The following is a 16,408-nucleotide window of genomic DNA, read 5'->3' as shown; positions in this document are numbered from 1 at the left end:
CTCTGGCTATAAGTCCCACATTTCAAAGAACAGTGTTATCTACTGTTGTATATAAAGTATTTCTAACAGTGACGATTGATTGCGTGTATGGATGTATGTATGTGTTTAGGAATGAATGCAGTTAAGAATGCCGTTTGTGTGCTAGAATGAGCAATGCATCACATAAATCTTCTTGAGTGTCAGCAGGTACAAGCCATCTCATCAGTCATTTCAACTACCATTCTCGATGGCACAGCAAGATCACGCTTTTCCATGAAGGTAAGAATGAACTGTGTCTGTTGACCGCTATGGGGAAAGAAAATGTAGTGACAGTCACTGAAGACCCGTGCGACAAACCGTGAAATGTCAGGTTATGTGGAAGATTGAGTAATAGTAGCGCACTAAGGACATTTTGGAGTGGTAGTGTAATCCACATTGCCTCATTTGGGTCATTGCCATTTCTCTTCTATTTTTTGCAATGAACACAGAGAGAAATGATAACGAAGGATATAGTGCTGCTTCCTTTCAACTCATCAAACCATTGGGTGATTGGGGTAAGATGTTTTTGTTTGCTAGACTTTGGGATAGTATGCACTACATTAATTACAGCGCGAAAAATTAAACACACTGCTTTGTCGCAGTGAGGTACGATGTTGAAATTCATTACTTCACAAAGTCCCATTGCAATGTAGGAAACCAAAACTTCTTTGTAGGTGGTGAAATGCAGAGTATTGATCTAAAAACGCGGTTACTGTGCAGAGAGGGTTACCATGCTCTGCATGTAAATGTTACAACTGTGGTCTATCCTGCTGTACAGGAGTGACTGCAAAACATGTACAGATACATAATAGTGATACACTGCCAGTGATATCTTGAATTACTTTTCTGAGAAGGCATTATGCAGTGTTTGAAAAAATGATATTGGCAATAATTGTTAACATCTCTGTCTTTACACTGTCAGATAGCATTGATGGCCAAGAAAGAGTTGTTGATGATTGACCCCTTATGTCAGGAGAGGACATATGTTGAAGAATTGCTGAAGAATTGGAGGTGATTAGAACCTAATTCTGTACAGAGGTCACAGTGTCTATACTTGTGACAGTACTTTGCAGAACAGTAACTACCTGGGTAATATTGTCATAGTAGCTTCCTTAAAGAGGGGTGGGTATGTAGCATGATACATAATGTTTTGTTTGCCACATGGCAGACGGGAAAAAGTGGTAGGTGTCGTAAAACTGACATGATCACGTGGAAAGGAATGTATCTATGTGAGTATGAACCTGTTGAAAGCATTCACTAAAGCAAGAAGGAAAGAAGTCCTACATATGTAGGATGAGGAAAAGCAGGATACAGTGATACATCATGCTATTGTTCTCTCCACCAATTCAGAGACAGAAGTAAAGTCACCATAGGCTGGAAAACAAAGGTGCTGGAACACAAGGCACAAAGTGATGGGCACAACTGTGGACCACTCATCCTAAGGGTATTGAAGACCAAGTTTTAATAATAACTTGTATCGCTGTGTTATAATGTATTTTCTAAATAAAAGTTATAGTTTGCAGAAAGTTACTTAGCGGAAGAAGACATCAGTACCGTGGAAACAATGGAAGAGGCCATGAATACCTTTCGAAGAAAAATAGCAATTCGTTTACTGCAGGAGTCAGGTAATAACTGTGTTACGTATACCGACTGAGGACACAGGGTATGGTAAGACAACGGGAATGTAAGTGGTTGTTATGTGAATAGTTCAGTGGGTATCTCTCAGGTTTGCTCCTGTCATGGTGACAGTGTCTGAATAATGTGTAGAAGAGCTGTACAATGTGGATGCAATGAATTGTTCCTCCTGACAGAACACGAATATGTACTTTGATTGTTAGATCCACCAGCAGTAAGTATAGTGAGAGTTCGAGAAAAGTATTCTGAGCTGCAAAGTAAAAATATTCTTATACAGTACAAACGAATATATTTTAGAACCTGTTGCTTAAGTGACAAGATGTGTATATGTAGCATTTAGGTCACAACGTAAGCATCCTTACAAAAACCTGTATTGATTTTTCAGACAGCGTGGAGGACTACTGCATATACTGCAGCTTCATCACTTGCACACAGAAAGATTGCATGATGGTAAGAAACAAGAAATAATTTGTGGTTGCTACTGTTTTTGACTACAAGCCACACAGTAACAGTAGGTAAAACAAGTGCACCACTAGCAACGATAAGCAATAAGAACCCCGATAAGAACATATGATGATAACAGTAACGGCAGTACATGACATAATAACATTAATAATACAAATGTACTGATAGCTGATTAACAAGCTACATCTACTCTGACACAGGAGCCACCTCAAGCCACCCTACCTCATGAACTGAGGGTAATGGAGGCGGGTTGGCTGGGGATGGGGCAGGCCTTCAGCAGCGCAGGGATGCTTATCTCAGGCCAGGTGCCCATCCACTGTGTGGCGAGTGGTGTACAGAGCTGAGTTCAGGGTTGCTTCTGAGCTGTAGCCATTGTGGATTTCATGGGGGGGGTTCCCTTCCACTTTGTCTGTGGCACAGCTCAATGTCTACATGACCGAAATATTACTGACATCTCAGGAACACACACACACACACACACACACACTCTCCATGTTGGAGCAAATATGTAAGTTACGTTCGGTTTTTTTTAAAACACGAAGTAATATGATAGAGCAATATCACAAGACTTGCACATACACCGCACTCAATACCCTACCTAAGGCTCAGTATTCTTGTATTAATTCGTGTGCAGTACTGTGTCACCAACGATGAGAGCAATCTCCTCAGTAATGATTATACATATAATAAATATTATTTATGGAGTAGTACCAGTCAAGAGAAATTACATTTCTCATTGTCTGGCCAGTGATTTCATTCATATTCTCACTATTACTGATCACAGGTCCAGTGTGACTCCTGTAAGAGGTGGGCACATATTCTCTGCATTCCTGGAGGAATAAATGAAGAAATACTGCATGATGAGCACAAGGAGTACAAGTGCAAAAAGTGTGCATAGTTCATACATTCTATAACTGTTTCAAAATAAATTTTTGAGTTATGTTGGGGTGACATATCTTGCATATCAATGGAGAATAGGAAAGTTTGATATTACTGTCCAAGCCAGTAGAGGAAAGAAAATGTTCATAACTCAAATTCATATGTTTACGTACCTGTTTTTGAATACTTTTAAAATAACTCATTGATCTTGATTCTATACAGTTGTGTACAATAAAAGTTTAAAAAAAAAAAAAAAAAAATTCTTGATACTATAGGGGAAACTGAAACTTCGACATGGGATAAAGAAATAACAGGGAATAAAAGAATTGTAATTTGATAAAAGGTTGGCGGCGGGGGGGGCGGGAGGGCTCTACTGGAAAGAAAGCATATAACACAATCAATGAAAACTGTACAATTAACAAAATATACCATAGAATGTCTCTGGATAGCAACTCCACGCTGCATTAATGGCAATATAGCAGTAGAAATATACTCCCACCCACCAGACAGTATAAAAGTAAAGAACGTAATAAAACTTTTGGATTACAAGTACCCACATATTGAGTTTCTATGTGATACACAGAGATGATTTCCATAAACCTTACATGTAAGCTTCTTGTGGCAGGTAGTCACTAGAGGAGGTGAAATCTGTGCTCTAATTGTAAGTTGAGCACTGATGTGGAACAAGAAGTTAATATAGATGAACTGCTTGGAAATAGGGGCCAGAGCATCATAACATGAAACACCCCTATGGGAATTAAAGACACCATAATAGAGGATCAAGGTAAATACATATCACAAATGCAAATACAAACAAAGAAAAGGGAAAACTGAAATCCTAGAGAGGAAAATGGAAAGGAGCTTACATGGGGGCAAGTAATGTGTACAAATACAATTGGGAAGGAGAGGTCCAGTAGAAAGAGGAGAGGGGAAAAGGTGATACAGGGTATGAGAAGCGGGGGCACATTTTTTTCCTGTGAATTTGTGTGTCAAGGAATGTGAAGAAGAGGTCCAGTAGAAAGAGGAGAGAGGGAACAGTGATACAGGGTATGAGAAGCGGGGGCACATTTTTTTTCTGTGAATTTGTGTGTCATTGCTTGCTGACTGCTGAATGCGGTGAGCATGCGCACAATGCGGTGGTCACAGGTTTACTCTTCTGCCATCTAAATGGCAGAAACAGAGCAGGGACACACATTCTCGCGAAATACAGTTTTTCACTAGACACTGGCCGCTCTCCTCCTTCAGCCAGCGGGAGCTGAGGGAGCGGACGATCGCCTGCCAGCCACCCGCGGTGGCCTCGGACCAGGAGCGCGTCTTCCAGCTGGAAATGAAGGTGCAGGACCTCTTCCCACTCCTTCGCCTTCCTGGTGGTGGTGAAGCCCACGAACATGCTGGCCCCCGTGGCTACCCTCAGCCACGCCACTGGCGCCCAGCTGTTGCTCTGGGAGGGCCAGGCCAGGCCCCTGGCTGACACGCTGCAGATACGCGATGAGGACAACCCGAGTGACGTCAAGGTGTGGGTGAGGCGGGGCCTGCGGCATGGCGAGCTCAGGGTGCGGGGCGCGCCGCCCGGCCGCAAGCACTTCACGGTAGCCGAGCTGGAGGCCAGGCGGGTGCTTTACCAGCAGGACGGCAGCGAGCACAGCTACAGTGACAACACCGTCTTCCGCATGGAGCACGGGCAGCACCGGGTGGAGTTTCTTCTCCCCATCCTCATCGCCCCGGCTGATGACCAGCCGCCCCTGCTCAACTCAAGCTGAGAGAGCCCCGGGCTGGCCGGATCTCCCCCTTCCTGCTCAGCGCCACGGACGTGGACTCGGACGACTCTGCCGTTCGCTTTGTGCTCCGGGAGGACCCTGCGGCGCTTGGTGACGCCTCGCGCCCCTGCCGCCTGGCTGAGCTGCTCCTGCGCCAGGCAGAGCCACCGCCGTCCTGTCAGAGTGAAGGGGCTGTGGAGGAGGCTGTTGGGGCTTCCTCCTCCTGGCGCTTTGTGGACGGCGAGGGTGTGTATGAGAAGGTTGTGAGCGAATGGCGGCAGCAGGACATCCTGGTCGGAAGGCTGTTCTACAGGCACACAGGGCCCCACAGCAGCAGTCCTGTGACGGATCAGTTTGTCTTCCGCCTCCAGTCTGGGGAGCAAGTGTTTTCCATCAAAGTGCAACACGTAGACAATTTGCCTCCCGAACTGTACCCAGGCACTAACCTCCAGATGACAGTCTTGGAGTACCAGGTGACCTGCTTCAAAAAGCGCTATCTGCGCTACACTGACCTGGACACGACAGCGAATTGAAATACACCCTGCTTATACTCCCAACTGACATAGATGACAACCACCCTGTGCTGGCTGGGGAGATTGTGCTAGCTGACCACCCTTGGGTGTCCATTACTCAGTTCACCCAAGCTCAGGTGAACCATCATAAGGTGGCATACTGGCCTCCTGACCAGGAGCTGGGTATCACCCCAAGGGTGGTGCAGTTTAACTACAGTGTTGAGGACTCAGCGAGCAACTCTGTGCCAGGGACCTTCACGCTCTTCCTGCAGCCAGTGGACAACCAGCCACCCCAGATCACCAATACGGGCTTCGCTGTGCTCGAGGGGAGCAGCTTCCTTCTTACCAGCAGTCAGTTGGATGCCACAGACCAGGACACGGACACAGACCAAATTGTCTTCATCTTAAACCAGGCACCCCAACATGGCCACTTGCGCTACCTGGAGGGGCTGATGGTCCAGGGGGAATCTTTCTTGCTAGATAATATTGCCAGTGGGCATATATCCTATCAGCACAGTGGTGATGAGTCCACCAATGACTCCTATCTGCTGGAAGTGAGTGATGGGATCCACCATGTGCCAATCACTGTTAGGATCATCGTGCAGCCAGTAGATGATGAAAGGCCACAGAGACAGCTCACACAAACTGCTGAAGTACAAAATCACCGATGGGCCAGAGCATGGGTTCATCATTAATATTGGCCTTGGGAATGAGAACATTAATATGTTTACACAAGGTTGGTACTAATGGATTTATTCATTTCCAGCCTTTCTAGCAGGATATCTTCGTCAATTCACTTGCTCACTTATGAGGTGATTTAAAGTTAAACTGGATTGTCTTTTAAAAAATAACGACAAAACTTAAAGATCTTAAACCATTTACAACGTACATGGATAGCCTTGAAATGACAAATAAATACATTTTAAAAGGAAACTGAAAAACTTGTTTTACCTGCTAACATTTAACCTAAAATTCTCTGTTTCACTTGCAAGACTCGATAACATCCCTAATGTGTGGGGGTCCAGTGGTTAGGTCCTGGTACAATGCATCAGGAAGCGTAGAGTAACATTTTCAAAAGCACCTGAGGGTATCTTTACACAGCCCCTGGCAGGGAGCCTAGGTCGACAGACTCAGGAGGGTGGGACTCACCTGGCGCTCTAAAACTTACAGTGTAGGCAGCACTTTGAAGTTGAGATTTCAGGCTGGAGTTCAAGTTCTAAAGCCTAGGGATGGGAGTGATTGGCAGAACCTGAGCTGCAACTTCAAAGCACTCTCTACATAGCTATTTTTAGAGCACTAGCAGGAGACCGGCAAACCTGAATCTGCTGACCTGGGCTGGGAGGCTTGCTGCCGGTTCCTTTCCATGGGCTGTGTAGGCATGCCTTATGTGATTTAGGAGCCCATGACCCACTGACTTACAATGAGAATTGAAAGGGGGTGCCTAAATCATTCTAAATCACATTGAAACTGGGACTGAAAGCCTAGGTCACTGAAGCACTTCTGAAAATTTTAGCCCTAGCCTCTGTTCCTGTCTTGTTGTGTTACCTATGAGAAGTCATTCTACGTTTCTGTGCTTTGGTTTCACCATCTGTAACACTGGAACTGAAAATGTTTGAAGATTTACTGATGATATGTCAAAGTCTGATTTGGGACCCTATTGTTCTGAGACAAGTAATTCCCATTGAAAGCAATGTGGAGTTACTCATCTCTTATAGTGGGAGAATCAGGCTCCTGGTGAAACCAGGTATAACTTTTTTTTTTTCTTCTTCTTCTTTAGAGTCCCACCCATTTACAACAAATCTGAATTTGGCCCTGAAAGTGCTTTGATTCTAGACCTCCATTCCACCTTCCACATGTAGATTTGGAGACAAAGGTAAAAGGGGGGAGGCAGCCACCTTCTGGATTTAGAAAAAGAAGAGGAATCTATTAGGTTGCAAATCTGCATGTATGTAGGAGTGGTTAGTGATTGTCATCCACCTCCCATTGCATTCAGTGAGCTTTGAATCAGACTTTTAGTGAATTCAGAAATAGTCACAATATAAAGTAAAGTTAATCAATTCCACACTTCCCACTGTTTCTTCTGATACACAGAATTTTGTGTGTTACAGTTTGAAAACAAAACAAAGCACAAAACTATGGGGATCAATCTTTACTCCCCAACATATAATTTAGGAGTAGCAGGATCATTCTCATTATAAAGTTGGTGAACTGTTTCTGAAAACTAGAATTTGCAATAAATTTACAATTTTAAATAGATTAAAGAACAGATTAAAACACAACAGAATTTAGTTTTATCTTTAAATTAGTAATAAGGTTAATTAATGCTACACAAAAGAGTTTGAGTTCTTGTTTATATAATTTAAAGTAATGCATCTTCTAAAACTAGCTTTTTCTTTGTTTGTCTAAGACAATATTAAAGTAGTATTCTTCAAAAACAATTAGTACATTATGGGAATGTTATCAAATATTGTTTATTGAATTAAAATACTAAAGTTCAAAATGTATTTAAGTGTTCTGCAGTAAAATGCTTTGATGATTCACTTATGTTTCTTTTATCAGCTGATCTTCATCTCATCAATATCAGCTATGTCTTGAAAGTGGGTGACAGTGCTACCAGTGACATCTTCTACTTCTCCATTGAAGACAACGGTAAGATTATACTACTTATATGTACTATACCCTAAAATCAGGTCCAGCAACAGAATAGTATTGATAAAAATACTTTATTCTGTTTTACTGTTTGACTGTTTTAGGTATAATTTGATATTGAAATTGGATGAATCGCTTATTAACTATGTGATGTTAAAATTAATGCAAATTGCTAAGTCAAACTAAATGGTGTATGAAACTCTTAATGGGCTACAAAATCTTTTCCCATGGTGTTGCTAATTCAAATCTTGCCACAAGTCAGTAGTGACTTTTAGTTGTTATCATGTGATTGCTATTCTATGCCTGTGTGGAAAGCTGCTGTTGGTTCTAGTTCCGTTCCGGGTGGTCAGCTGTGCACATCACAAAAACTTAAAATCCCTATCGATGGCCCTTGTTAACAGTGTCAGCAGGGAGACCAAGAATAAAATCAGCGTAGAGACTAAACATAACATTGGCCTCACACCCCAAGAGGTGGTCCCTCTAGATCAAGATTGTGATACTGGTATGCTGATAGGACAGCCTGGTTAAATTTGTACTGCTGTCGCCTATGCTGGGGCAATCTTTAGCTGATGTGGATTGTCATAGTTCCATGGACTTAAATGGAGTTATGACACCAGCCAATGATCTGCTGTGTTGTATCTGTTTTGTGTACTTCAATTTTCAGTGATGTCAGTTTGGCACTATTCACCTCATGAACACTGCTAATTCATGCACTGTTCTGTCTCTTTCAGTAACAATTTATCTGAATGAAACCGTTGGTGTGTTTCCAATGGCTTAGTCCTGCCAGGGCTCTGCATTCTGAATTCTCATTGAAGTTCATAGGAATTCTGCATATGGGCCCTAGTTGAGGGAAGACAGCAAGATTCATTCTGTAATAGCATGACTTATCCATTGAATTTTGCCGACTGATTAACATCTGTCATATGCTTTCATAATAAGCGCTGCAAATTTCCTGGCCGATTCAATGAAATGAGGCTAGTGGAAGGTGTGTGTGTGTGTGTGTGTGTGTGTGTGTGTAGTTCGGGCTTGCAGGATCAGGCCCGAAACATAACATTCCATAAAAATTCCTTTTTTTGTTTTTGTTTTAGTGAATGCCCAAAAGGGGTGCATTTTATCAGCCCTCAAAAACGAAGGCTGTAACAGCATTAAAATACTTTCTCCTAAACTGGTGGACCCAAAACCAAATCTAGTTGCTGGTACAGAGATTGTCACCACATTGTTTGGGTTCAGTGTGATCTCTCCTGTTGAAATTAGTGGAAACAAGGAAAACGGCCCAGCTGTAGGTGCTCTCTTTGAATGGTGATCGCTGCATTCCATTGAAAAATGGAACTGATTCTGTTCTCACTTGTGCCAGTGTACTTCGTTGTTGTTAATAGAGCTATACCAGATTAAAACTGGTCCAAAACTAGATCACATTTATTCTTAGGCCCATATCCTCCTTTCCAGAGGTAAAAAGGTACAGAGTTAAAAATAGGCTGCTTCCAAGAGACAACTAGGACTTTTAGGCTTCAGTTCATGCGGCGGCTGACATGCTGCACAGCTAGCAGTTGAAAGGCACGCTGATATGACTCCTCCCATCACAAGCAGTGGTGGCTGAAACCTTTTCTTTTGTCATTGACTTCCTTCGTCACCTGCCATTCCTTCAGAATCTCCTCCTGGCGTGTCAAAGTCAGAGAGGAGGAGTTGCTTCCTACAGTGGTAATGCAAATGGCACTGTAAATTGTGACACTTTTAAAAAGAGTTGTACCATGCAGAGTGCCTTTTTCCCCACTCCTTCCCTCTCCAGGTAGTCACACCTTTACTTGTGGGTCTGAGTTTGTTGCAGGGCTTCAGGCAGCTGTAGGGTGACCAGATGTCCTGATTTTATAGGGGCAGTCCGGATATTTGGAGCTCTTTCTTATATGGCGCCTATTACTCACCACCCCCTGTAACACTTGTTATCTGGTCACCCTAGGCAGCTGCTACACTGTGAGAAGATATTACTGCATGTCTTACCCAACCACAGTCTAGCCCTGTGTAAGGGTTTTAAGATCAGACCCATGGACTTATAATTACACAGCAATAGTGTCGCAAGAATGACTTTGCATATATGATACTTATTGTATCGTATCATATATGGAAATAACACATGCTACATTACAAATAGGACAAATGTCACATAATGTGAACGTGTGTAAATGTTAAAAATAGTTAAACTATACATTGTTGCGTGGAGACAGCTCACATATTCACTAGCCACTTCCAATAAAAATTGGTGTTTAGCTTGTTCCTGGGATTTACAGAGATTAAAATGCAGGAAATGTAAAATTATATATGCGCTTGAGTAAAAGATCTAATTTACAGCAGAAAAGCCAAGGCCTGTGGTCATAAGCACAGTCTATATTTACTCTTCAGAGAACTCAAAAGTACTTCATATTATTAAAATCAAAATGTTTTAAAACAACATTATGGATGAAAATTCAAACACACAAAGTTCTAAGTTATTCCTTTTTCAGCAACTGTAGCTTGGACCCTTGTACATATAGGGCTAAATCGTTGCATAAAACAGGGTGAATTTACCATTAGTGGTAATCTGTTTTGAAGATAATGGTAATTAGTGGTAATCTGTTTGAAGATCCAACTTTAAAGTTCTAAGATTCCAAATCACCCTGATATTTTTGGTATCACTTTAAAGTTCATTAAGACACACTGAAAATAAGAATACAAATGTAATGTAGCCCACCTTTTCAAAACACCACAGCATCCTATTACTTAGTGGAGAGCTAGAGAAATGTAATTTGACAATATTAAAATCTAACCTGACACTTGTATAAGCACCAGCTTTTCACTACTTGCATTTGTTTTATCCTCTGACCTCATTCTAAAAATAATTTGCCCTTCACGCCCATCTTTCTGCTTATGAGACCATTTTGCTAAATATGTTTTGACATCTAAACAGAGAGCAATCCTGAAAGCAATTAAGAATGGAACTTCTTTAGCACCTTCACAGTAATTACAGAACCCTTATAAAGCAGCTCCTTTACAAACTTTGGATGCCAGATCTACCTAATAGGTTGTAATTCCTTCCTGCACTTTGTTAGACTTCATCCATCTTCTAAGTCACATAAACATATCACACCCAACATGTGTGGCTCTCATTCCCATACATCTTCTGGAGTAACTGGCTGGCAAACAGATTTGTTTTGTTATGATCAGCTTTCTTTTTTCTAACGTATTACCTTGTAATGGTCTCTGTAATAAGCTGTTGTGGGTAGAACACTGACACTTATGTCAGATTTCTGTATTTCCCAATCCTAGACTTTGTCATGTGGCATCATGCTCTTTGCAATTCATCATCGAACAGCACTGGAGCATGTAGACTGACAGCAATTTACCTTAATTCTTAATTCCCCCACCTCCACCCTCCAAGCTCTCCTGGTATTTCATGGTTTTGTAAAATTGTCAGCTGGCCATAATCTAAAAGACAAGATTTTCAAAAAGCCTTCAAAATTCTGTGTCTAAAGTTAGGCTCCTAACCCCCTACATAGCAGCTTAATAAGTGGCATGATTTTCAAAAAAGTGCTCAGCACTTAGTGGGAATTGTTAGGTGCTCAGCATTTTTGAAAATCCGGCTACTTATTTAGGCATCTGAATAGAGATTTAGAGGCCTGTCTTTAGGCACTGATTTTTTAAAAATCTTGGCTTTAGTCCTTAGGGAGTTATTAAAACTATCACTCACTTCAATGAGAGCTTTGTCAAAGTAGGGACTTCAGGACTTATCCCAGTGTTCTTACTACATATGCTTTATTTGAAAAGAAGATTTGACATCTATGTAATGTTTGGAAGGGAAGAGTCACCTACCTTAACCCTATAGACTGTATGAATGCTGTTTTTCATCACCGGTAGTATGCCAACAAAGAAAATGCATGATTGTTTGTTTGTTGTTTTACAATGGCACCTAGCAGTGCCAATCAAGATGGGGAGGGACTTCATAGTGCTAGATGCTGTACGAACACAGAACAAATAAACCCCAATTACATTTTAATCCAACTAATTGCACCTGGCATGATGACCATAGTGGAAGCTGGAAGTTGAAAGCACTTCTAATATATCTAAAATAGCCTGTAAATGAGCATTAAAATGTGCTTAAATGCTCTATTCTGTTTACAGGTGTACCAAGAGCTAATCTGGAAGTTGTAATTCATTATTTCATTTTGCTGAGCACCCGTAGGTGAAGGCCAGCTGCTGCTGAAATGGCAGACCTGCCAATTGGCCAGACTCTGCACTCTTACACCATCGTAAATCTAGAGAATCTCCGTTGATGAGAGTGGAAGGTCTTTAGATTAGATACATGATTTCAATGGGAGCAGGACTGGGTCCTAAACAGTAGATTTAGAAGGCTGTCAGTTGTGAGTGGTTGGCAGGAGGCCCTGTACATTTGTCCCAAAATGTCCTATGAGTGAGAGTGCTGTTAATGTAACTGATAGGCTGATACTCAAACTAGAAGTAGGTGTTCATCTGTATCATGTTGATTCAGATGCCGGATGAGTGAATCTGACAAGATTCTCATTTGCAGGCTATTCTGACACCGTTGTACAAAGATGAATGATCACTTCTGGATTTCTTTTGGCTTTGAAACAAGATAACTGAATCTGATAGGAACTTTCTTTGTTGCATATATTAGAATAGCATTCAGCAAGCGTTATCTTGTCCCACTTCATAGAAAGATGCTTGCCAAGTAGGAACAATCCCACAATGGGGTGGGTAGAGCAGAAGCTTTGATTCTTCCCTGTTAGTCTCTAGATAATCTGAAAACCATTTGGGAGATCAGGGCATTATGGTTTGTGGGACTGAGATGGGATGGAAAAAAAATAGAGGAGCTCTTTGTGGTAAGCTCTCCTTGGGCCCCAGAAGAGTTCCAATCAGAAGTCAACCCAGAAGATCTACACAGAACACAGACATTTCTAATGGCCAACCTGAGTAGTGAAATTTACTTAATCACTGTATAAGTAATTTAAAATAACCATACCCTAATTATGCAAATCTCCGTGCTCTGGTTAATGATTGACCTCTGCCAATCAGAGCACAGGTAAGTGCATGCTTGAGAAATAAGTGTTACTGTTATGAAAATATCTGCACTCTAGCTGAATGAGATAATTCAGTTCACTACATTTCCTGATAATGATTATTAGGGGCTTTAATATTACCTACCGTATTTCCTCACCCAATTCTAGTACAAATCTTTAGACAGCATAGCAAGGAGGTCAAACCACAATCACGTTTCTTTTTTATGCTAATTATCTTCAATTTTCACTTTTGTTATTCATTTTTGATTTATGAACCATTATATAGTTTTATGGAAGTCCAGAATAATTTAAGAATTGGACCAATTTCAATCCTGGTGTCACTCGGCTGATTTCATTGGAATTATATCTGAGATGAATTTGTTTTATGTTTACAAACAAAGATGGAATAGTAGGCAGCTGAAAGCATACAGCCTTCAGAGTCTGAATGAAACCAATTTCCTTTCCAGTTATGTTGGATGAGTACATTTATTTCATTCAGCTTTAGTCACATTGAGTTTCAAAGAACTAGAAGGCCTCTGCTTCATAATCAAAGAATGCACTATGCCATACTTCATAGCTGGCACTTTGTATCCTTGGCAACATTACAGCTGGAAAGATCTTCTCTTTTAGGAACCAATAGAGTAATCAATAGACAAAGCTATGACAGACTGCACATAGTCTTTGGTCTGTACTTCTTTTGATGAAAGAAAAAGTTGAACGTAGGCCATCTGGGAAGAAATTGGCAAAAAAGAAAATAGATTTCTTGAGTCAATTATTTTCTAGCCTGTTGTGTAATTCCATGTAACTGATGCAGTTAAACAACAAATAGGGCTATTCATTTAAGACAGGTTGAAGATGCATTTTTTGTTTCCTTTTTCTAACATTGCACTTAGTATGCCGGAGAAGGTACTATGAACGGCCACCTACTTTTCTTCCAAATGTCTTATTTTTCTGTCAGTTGATGAATATGTGAGTCCTTCACTGTTCGTGGCATGACTAACTTGGCCAACTGCAAAACAATTAGAAAAATTGGGGGAGAGGGAACCACACACAGTTGAACAGATGGTGACTTTCATTATTTATAGACCAGAGGACACAAGGAGGACTTTAGAGGTGGGAGCCAGGTCTTAGACTTTTCAGTAGCAATACTTCTAGTCTCTGCAAAACTGAACAATTCTGTCAGAAAAATTACTAGGCCATAAGTGTACTATAGGATATTACTTTATATAAATAAAATGGAATAAGAAAGCTGATGTCTGATTAAGGCAATTGTACTGTGGAAGTAAATTAAAATGTAGCTGTCTGTATTTGTAAATGAAAATGGCTGGAAATTATTTATTGCCTGGGTTTTTTGTATGCTAACATGGCTGGCATCACTTGAGGGAAAAACTACATGACCATTGTCAATTAAGAGGATGTCATATCAATGAGTAGCAGCTGGAAATTCATTTGAAACCAGTTAATGAGGGGAAGAAGGTTGAGCAGCCAGGGATGATATTGTTTTAGCACAGGGAAATGCTTTTAAATAAATGCGGTCTAGTTTAGGCTTTTGATCTATTTAAATGGTTTCTCGTGGTTTAAAAAAATTAGAAGTATATTAAATGTATTCAAACAGTGGTATTTATGTCCCAAATGAGCACCTGCAATCAGGTGGGATTGTAATTGCTATTGCATGAGGAAAATATACTTGTAAGGTCCTGGAATAGCAGGAAATGCACACATTTCTTCAGTACATTATAATAGCTTCAGCCACCCTTAAGAAAAATAATACTCTGCCTTATCCTACTCTTTGTCTTCTAATTTTTCAAGATATGTTTGAAATTTTTAACAACTAAGGATCTGATCATGCAGTTGCTTCACAGGTAAAGCACTCATGGACATCACCCGATTCAAGCACTTCTGCTGAGTTTAATTTGTACCATTTGCTCAGGATTGGTGAAGTGGATATCAAGGAAGAATTTATGTTCACTCTTCTGTTTTGTGCATTGTTGAAGCTTTCCATTTTGTAAAGCCACACAATTCAAATTGTCATATGATAATCTTTTCACTCAGTACTGGATTGAAGCAGATTTCTGATCAGAAGTGAAAGATGTAATTAAGCACATTTGAATCGGGCCTGGATGCCAAGACTAACCCTCTCTTTCTAGAAATGCCCTGAGTCTGTAATGAACACAAGTCATTGGGAACTAGTGTTTCCATCCAAAAACCAACATATTGAGCCACACAGTGCCTCCTATTACAATGCTGGGATAAAGGCTCAGTCCTGACTCAATCATGAGGAGTGTGACCTAGTGAATGAACAACCCTGCAATCTGTGGCATCTGAATTCCATCCAAGTATTGACTGTGCCTGCTTTTGTAACATCCTGAAGTGGTAGGTCAGACAGAAGCTATTAAACAAAATAGTGTAGTTTTTGCTTTGGTGTTTGTGTTGACTCTTATCAACTTGAAATCTAATCACTTAAAAAGAGTTAAAAGTAGTTTCAGGTAATACATCTGTGCCTGAGTCTCTCTGCCAGTTTGTGTGCTTTAAATACCTCATATTCCTATATGTTAATATTTTTCTCTCCCCGGTTGTGTGAAAGACCCACACAAATCCAAAGGGAAATTGGTTGTACTAAAACATCTGGCTGGCTCTACAAGGTGTTGTCAAATGCAGAAAATAAGTAAACTGAAAATTAGAAGAAAAATAATTTTTTGTCCAGTCTCTTTCGCTTACAATAATGTTAGGAGTTACTTTTACTTTTTGTTGGTACAAGTAATTGAGACAGAAGTGTGATCTTTAAGTTGATGACATCCCTTTAAATCACAACATTTAGTTTAATTTATGGAGGAAAGAAAGCTTTCTTTAATACACTAATTACAAATGTGAGTTATTTTAATCTGCAAAATAAGTATGATCTGCCAACTAGGGGAATTACTGGGTACATTTACTGGTGATATGTATGCATGAGAAGAGTATGACTGACTCAGGACCAAATTTTCAAAAGGGTGGGATCTCCCTTTTACCTGTGCAAATTGCACCCACTGTTGAATTGTCAGTGCAAATCTGAGTACTAGTACCTCTAATCAACTGATTACAGCACAGATTGGGTAGTTAGATGCACAAGTGTTCAGATTTGTGTCCATGTCACACGCGTCCATGTCATTTTATAGGCACAAATGTTGGCAAGAATTGAACCCACAAAAGGAGGTAAGGTTCAGGCATTTTTAAAATGTACTTTTAAATCTGAGTGAGGCAATGGCATAGTATTATGTTTGTTCAAAGGAACAATATATAATGATTTGCAATATACCCAGAGTCTATTATTATTGATTTTACTTTGTGATGACATTTAAATACTGAAGAAGTCATTATTTTGCCTGATGCTTTTCATGCAAACAGCAGCAGACCAAGTAGTGGGTACCAAACAATACCTCTCCTCAGTGATGCTATGTATGTATAAATA

At 40.6% G+C, this 16,408-nt stretch overlaps 1 pseudogene; it reads left to right on the top strand.

Moving 5' to 3' along the window:
- Positions 1-2,768: 2,768 nt before the first annotated feature.
- LOC137166336 (FRAS1-related extracellular matrix protein 2-like) overlaps positions 2,769-16,408 on the top strand; it is a 75,176-nt pseudogene continuing 61,536 nt past the window's right edge.

This window comes from Emydura macquarii, unplaced genomic scaffold (assembly GCF_026122565.2).
Source record: "Emydura macquarii macquarii isolate MOO-44397 ecotype Brisbane River unplaced genomic scaffold, CSIRO-AGI_Emac_v2 contig_2834, whole genome shotgun sequence".
NCBI lineage: Eukaryota > Metazoa > Chordata > Testudines > Chelidae > Emydura > Emydura macquarii.
The sequence above is the reverse complement of the archived record's forward strand: the minus strand, read 5'-3'. Positions and strand labels throughout refer to the sequence as shown.